This window comes from Nannospalax galili, unplaced genomic scaffold (assembly GCF_000622305.1).
Source record: "Nannospalax galili isolate Female #2095 unplaced genomic scaffold, S.galili_v1.0 scaffold709, whole genome shotgun sequence".
Taxonomy (NCBI): domain Eukaryota; kingdom Metazoa; phylum Chordata; class Mammalia; order Rodentia; family Spalacidae; genus Nannospalax; species Nannospalax galili.
Window position 1 is genome coordinate 927,810 of NW_008360314.1, and position 7,629 is coordinate 935,438.

Sequence of the window (7,629 nt, forward strand, 5' to 3'; positions counted from 1 at the left end):
CTTTAAAAAAGATCTCCATTTCATTTTAGAATATATTGTTCCTTGCAGAAAGACTCATTGGTTTTGCTACTAACACTGAGATGTTCACACATGCATCTGTAATCTGATTATTACTAGTCATAATCGGTTGCCCTTGGCTCCTTGGGGCCTGTGGATGTCTATAAAGTCATTGGGTTGATATCAATGATAATGTTTATCACCTCTACTAATTAGCATGATGCAATTTCCATGCTTCTTCCTCAAATACATTTTTTAAAATTTATTGATTGTGTGTGTGTGTGTGTGTGTGTGTGTGTATCACACAGAACATCCCAAACCATCTTATTCAGCTATACTCCCACTTCCCAGATGGCACCCTCCCATAGTCTCCCTCCCCCCCACTAGAGTCCTTATACTCTGATATCCCTGCTACTATCTGCTGTGTTGTCGTCACCCCGAATCATTCCTGACTACTTGCCCTTCTAGTGAATCTAGTCAGCCTATCTAGAGGTCTTTGTTTTAGGAGGGTCAGCTGTTCCTCATCTAGCAGTAATCAGTTGTCAATATTCCTTTAGATAAGACTGGGGTCTGCTGTTCATTTTCCCAGTTCTAGGCTGGGTTATTATCTGGGAGTCCCTTTGGCCATGCTGGCCAATGACTCAAAAGAAGGTATCTCATATCTGGCATTGTTGCTTGTTATGTAGACTTAGGTATGCATATGGACTCAAGAAATTATATTGGCCCCTTTAATCTTTGGTTATACTTTCCTTTTGGGTGTTTAAGGCCATACAGTTGGCCCAGATAAACCAATTTATTTTTACTCTTAAGACCATTTGAGGATCTGTTCCCCAGTGGTCACATGGGCTTGGGAGGAGCCCCTGGCTCCTTTCTTTTACCAGTTCCACCTATGTGAAGATAAGTAGTCAAAGGTCCTGCTCAACCATGGTTGGCTTCACTTGGAAGCATGGAGGAAATGATTCCGCTGTGTTGACCCCCCTATTTGTAAACTGAACACTGGTTCAAGTCCATCTGGTGGGGTCTCCTTGGACTTCCTTGATCAAGAGGACAGGTGACCCACCACAATTACAGAACATTTTTAGAGATGCTCATAGTCCCCTGGAACTACTTGATCTAGGAGGGCAATGAGCAAAAAGTGTCCTTTATGTCCCTCTGACCAAGTTAGTATAGGCCTCAAAGTATGGCTGTTAAACATCCAAGAAGGTTAGTTCCACCAGTCTGGTACTTTTAATTACTGTGTGTCATATAGATACATCTTGGGCAAAGACCAGTTGTTCTCAGATAAACCTTACCTAGGCATACATTTCTTGATCTGCTTTGTATAATAAGTCAGTAAGTTGTAGGAGTAATTATGATTCCCTCTGGTTTTCAAAACTAGCTAGGCATTATTTATCTCTCACATTGTCTCATCCCTCCATCATAGTTTTCCCCCTTAAGGTGCCCCCATTTTTCCCCTTCCTCCCTTAATAATACCCTTCTCCTATGGTCCTACCTCTCTTGAGCTCCTTCTTTCTTTTATCCCCTAGGTTCCTTGTATACTATCCTTTAAACTATCCCAATTTTTATCTATATCTCCTTTATTAAGGCCTGTTTCCTACTGTTCTTCTCTTTCAGGTTCTTTTTCCTTTACCTCCCTGGTTCCTTTCCATTATCCTGGTTCCTGTAGTTGTGTCTGGATACATACTCACTTATAAGGATTTGGTGCTAGGAATCACATATGAGGGAGAACATGTCTTTTTTTTTTTTTCTGAGTCTGTTTTACTTCGCTTAGTATGACAGTTTCTAGTTCCATCCATTTACCTGCAAATTTCATGAGCTCATCTTTCTTTACTACTGAGTAAAACTCCAATGTATAAATGAATCACATTTCATTATTCCATTTGTTGATTCTGATAAATGAAAATTTCAAAAGATGAAGTGTCACAGACTGAACAAATATAAAGCAAACCTAGAATGGTAGACACTAATGTGAATATAACCATAATTTCCCAGCCCCTGAAAACACAGAAATGTTATAGATCCCATGGACTAAAAGGCAAAAGATTACAAGATTGGATTTCAAAGTTAATCCAATGATAAATTTTAACAACATATATTCACAAGGACTAAAATCCCCAAAGAAGTTGAAAATAGAGGAAACTGGAATTCCAGGATAATATCATTAAATATGGTAGTTAAAGAAGCATTGTATAAGAAGACTAATAATACATTTTCTATGTTACGATGATATCACATTTCAAAGCCTATATGCAGGCCCATGCTTATCCTAGCGCTGTGCACAATAGCCAAGTTATACAATCAATCTGGGTGCCTCTCAACAGAAGACTGGGAAAAGAACACATGGGAAATATTTATGATAGTGGGTTCTTGTCAGACCAACAGTGTTCTTGTAGGAAAATAGATGGTTCAGAAAGATAAATAAAATATCTTTCTCTCATATATAGAATACAGAAAAATGGTACATGAAGATACAAAGGGAACTATTAGAGAAAGGGTGGGAACCCGGGAGATGGTGGATAGTAAGGGGCAGTGCAGACGTGAACATTGTCAGAGCACGTTGTAAACGTATGAAGACAGAGTGAAACTTATTCTGTATAATTAAGATACCATAATAAAAATTTCAAAAAATTATGTGCTTAATAAAATAAAAATGTAATACCTTAAATTTTTCATTTAACATAATTTATGTTTTAAGTTTTGAACATAAATTTTATGTATTTTTTAAATTTTCTTATGTGTATGAGTGTATATCCTGCATGTAAGTGCACCCGTGTTATGCAGTGCCCAAGGAGGTCAGAAGAGGGTGTTAGATCTCTTGGAACTGGAGTTATGGACAGTTATTAGCCACCACGTGGGTGCTTGGATAAAAAAAACCCTGGTTCTCCGCAAGGACAACCAGCACTCTTAACTGCTGATTTGTCTCTCCAGCTGAAATTTATGTATTACTATTTTTAAGTTATTTTATTTTTATTTCATTTTATGGGGTTCAGTGTGCTCCTCTTTCTGAAACAAGTTATTTCTTACGTCAGAGGTCCCCTTCCTTTGACAATCCTAGATGGAAAGAGAACACTCAGACTTCTCCAGACCTTTTTGAGCCACAAGTATCAAGAGAGCAGAGAGCATTGAAATTGAAATTGTTGGAAAAATAACTTCAAAGTCATAATCTCGTATCACCTCAGAAACCCTCTCCACACATACACAAGGGAATAGTATTCAAATAAGCATTAAATCAGTCGTGAAGTGCTTTGCATCCAATCCACTAAGGAGATGGCAAAAGAATACTTTTCCTCAGTTATATAGACAAACCCATAAAACCCAATGAAAATATGGTCATAAGATAAACAATGACTAGTCTTAAGGAAAATGACTTGAGATTCCCTATATGCCACTCCTGGTTCTTCCTATATTTACTTATAGAGGGATGATTGTCTATATTAAGTTGTTATTCATAACCAATAATAATAGTAATGTTTATCTGTTTAGCAAGGAGGAGGCTTTGCCACTTGTAGCAAAGCAGCCTCGAAAATTAGACTGATACTCACCACTGAAACCAGGAGATGGGATCCTGTCTTCCTGTATAATTGCCTTTTATATAGATGGCTTCAGGACACTTGAGAAAAACAGTACAGAGTTGTAAACTTTGAAATTGGTTTTTAAAAAGATTTACTTCTCAAAGAAGCAGAGGAAGAATTTACAATGTCAGGTTGTTGCTGTTGTTGTTTTCTTTTCTTTTTTAGTAAAAGCCTCAAGAAAAAAGAAAAGGGTCTCTATCCATGTATTGTACCAGGTCATTCTTTTTCTTATTAGATAACTTATTTACTTCTGCAGTGCCCACTTATATCTTTAGAGGTTCCAAGTTGAGTTGTCTTACTGGAACAACCATGAAGGGACATTGTGAAGGTGCATGCCTTTGAGGTTATGAAAAAGAACAAACCCAGCCAGAAAACAAAAAAAAAAAAAAAAAAAAAAAAAAAGGAAACACAGGAGACTCTAGACATCCAAGGACACTCCAGACATCTAGGAGACCCCAGACACCTGGGAAAAGAAGCCATCTGGACCTTATGGCCAAGACAGGAAAAGTCCTTACAGGTGCTGACAAGAGTCCTTCTCTAGTTTTACTCCACATATTTCAAATAAAATAAAACCATTATTGCATTTCAAAAATATGCCAGTTTAAGAGCCAATGTCAAAAATTCCACAGAAAAACTAAAATAGTTTTGACAAGATATTTCTAAACTTAAAATGGAGATGCAAGTTTCTTTCGATTTTTCAGCAATACACTGTCCCCTCCATTTCTTCCTCTCTGTAGTCCCCTAACTACTGCTCAACCTTCTAGACACTGCAAAACTAATTTCTGAAGGCAATTTTCTTCTTAGACCTTGAACTAAATTTTGACCCTTATTCTCATCCTTTAAAGTATGAGCACTTCACTTTCTCATGGAATTTAAAACACCTTGTTTTAAACATTTTCCTTATTTTGTGGTCCCCCCAACATCGAAGATGCCAGCTGTCAGCACTACTTACCATTTTTATGCAAAACAGCTTATTTTAATGAGGAGAATGGTGACAGAAGGCTATGATTTATTGTCATGATTTTTTTCTAACATTCTGATAGGTCATAACTTAGGCAGTCTTAAATACTGTTCTGTTGTGCTTGCTTCGGCAGCACATATACCAAAATTGGAAAGATGCAGAGATTAGCTGGCCCTTGTGCAAGGATGACAGGAAAATTTATGAAGCATTCCCTATTAAGTAAAAATACTGAGCAGTTCATCATTAGAGATGTCTCTGGATCTTTAAGCCACTGAGTCAACCTTGCATCTTACGATTCATACTTGCTGAACATTACTGCTCCTGGCTTTGATTCTGAGCTACATGTCCTGATTTGTTTTTCGTGTTATTCTTTAAGCTTTATGTTTTCATTATTTCCATTTAAACACTGCTTTCTGTCTCAGATGTATGACCCAAAATATTTCATGGGATTTGAAATTTGGGCCTTTTAGCTGGAATTCAAGGTTTTCTTTAAGTTGCATTTCTTTTTCCACCCAAGGGAAATAATGTTCTCACATCACCTGACTCTGGGACCTCTTTGTTGTCACTGTCTATGTGATTAGTCTTTGGACTGTTCCTTCGGTTTTCAACTCAGCCTCAAGATGAGAAAGGGCAGAGAGAAACTGGCAGTACCCAGCAATTTAGACATTCCAAGATGAGGAAGATGACATTGAATCTTGTATGAGAAAATGATCCAATACTTTGTCCACATGTCATTAAAGCACTATCATTTCCATTATTACCTGAAGATCACATTATTTGCCAGGTATCTTATGGTCAAGAACCTTAGAGAGAGTTGGGGACTGGAGAGATAGCTCAGCAGTTAAAAGCCCTGGCTGCTCTTGCAGAGGATCTTGATTCAATTCCCAGCACCCTAATGGAAGCTAACAACTGTCCATAACTCCAGTTCCAGGGGAATACAACACCATCTTCTAATATCCACATGCATTGCACAACACGGATGCACTTATATACATGTAGGCAATACACTCATATGCATGGAAAAAAATTTAAAGGACCTTAGAGAATAAGCTGTGTAATCTTCAAAACTACTCTTTGAGACTGACGCTATTATCTTTATTTTATAGATAAGTAAACTGAGGCACAAGAACATTAAGCAATTTACTAAAAGGACATCAATTAAGGATGGAGCCAGAATTTGAGCTCCAACTACCTACAGACACAGACTACAGTTATTCTGAACAGTATTTCAAGGTGTGAAAATTTCAAACCTGGTCTTTTCAGTACAACAAAAGGAAATTCTTATTTATAGAAATCAACTTTTAAAAAATCAGAGGTATTCTTTCCAGCATTAAATTTGATGAAAATAGCCAGGTGTGGGACCTTTCTTGAAAATCTTATTTGAATAATTGCATCATAGAGAAGTCTTTGAACTTGACCTACATTTATTCCAGTGGAAAAGAAAGACTGCTCTCTAATAACAAATATATTTGACCTGTGCTTGCTAGATGAAAGGCAATGTTTCAATTAAAAGTAAAATGTTGACCTGAAGAAGAATATATCTAATTAAAATTCCTATGAACATAGTATTTAGAATTAATTGAAAGAAAATAATGGAAAATGTTTCAATTTAAAACAATAGTGTGATATTTGGCACAAAGTATTGAAGCGGTGCTTTTTTTCATTGTATTAAAAATTTATATGGGAATCAAACTGTTCAAGAAAGTTTTCTATTCTAAGAAATGGCTATCAAAAGTGGACATGTGTGCACTCTTTTTACTTCAATATTTTTTATTATAAGGAGTTCAGTTGAAGCATTAAAGCAAAGAAGCAGCAAGACATGGAAACTTAGGCATCATTCAAAATACATTAAATACATTGCTTCATTCAAAATACATTAAATGGCATCACAACTCTCTTAAGACTATGAATAAATCTCTTTAAATCAAGTGATATCAAATCACTCAAAACCACAGTTCATAGAAAATTTTTATTACATATCTGGTATTAATGTGAAGTCAAAACCAGAAGGTGAAAGTGGCTTAGGGGTTGCTCCAAATCCTCACCTACATGTCAGCATATTTAGGTATAAAAATACTAAGGAGAACATGCTGAGTCTGTACAACATTAGTCGATGTTGTATAAAACAGCTGCCTTCTGAGCCTTGAGTAATTTCACTTCATAAAACAAAGATTTGGGACCCAAGTTACCTTACTTTGAGTGTAAGTACCAAGGTAGAATGAAATGACTTTTACTTGAATGGACTAGCAGAAAAAGAGGCACAAACTGAAAAATCATTTATTGCTGGAATGGATGTGGAAAAGGAGGCTCTCTTATATACTCACTGTTTGTGGGAGTATAAACTAGTGCAGCCAGTTTAGAAATCAGCCTGGAAGTTTCTAAAGAAAGCAGAACTAGAAGTACCATATGACCCAGCTTATAGCCAAAAGACTTCAGATACTAACACAGAGATACTTGCATGTCCATGTTCATTGCTGCTCTATCCATGACAACTGGGGAATTCAAGCAAACTAAATGTCCATTAACTGCTAAATGAATGATAGCACTTATGCACCATGGAGTTTTATTGATCTCTATAGATAAATGAAACATGCAAACGCATGAAACTGAAAAAATTGTGCTGAGGCAGCCCAGACCCAGCATAATAAAGACTGCATGTTCTTTCTCCTATGTGGATTCTAGCTTTCAGTTTTTGTTGTGTAGTTAACCTGGAGCACATGTGGGAGCCAGAAAACAAGAAGGGCTGTTTGTGCGGTGCATTTAGGGAGAGTGATAGCAGACTATAGGTGAAATGGAAGTATAGAAGGGAATATTTGGGGGCAAAATTTCAAGCAGGGAAAAAGTGGGAGTATGGGGAAAATGAGAGTTCAGGAGAAAAGGTTAACCAAAATGAAGCATGCATGAAAATTCCATAAGAAAATCTACTATTTTGCAACCTAATTAAAAATATAACTGGGCCAGGCATGGTGGTGCACATCTTTAATCCCAGCACTTGGGAGGCAGAGGCAGGCAGATCTCTATGAGTTCAAGGCCAGCTTGATCAACATAGTGAGTTCCAGGACAGCTGGGGCTACAGGGAGACCCTGTCTCAAAAAAAGA

The 7,629-nt window shown here is 37.0% G+C and overlaps 1 non-coding gene across 1 annotated transcript; it reads left to right on the plus strand.

Moving 5' to 3' along the window:
* The first annotated feature begins 4,647 nt into the window (after positions 1 to 4,647).
* On the plus strand, positions 4,648 to 4,750 carry LOC115068719. The gene has a single exon (XR_003848063.1). It is a non-coding gene; the product is annotated as a U6 spliceosomal RNA (small nuclear RNA).
* The last annotated feature ends 2,879 nt before the right edge of the window (positions 4,751 to 7,629 follow it).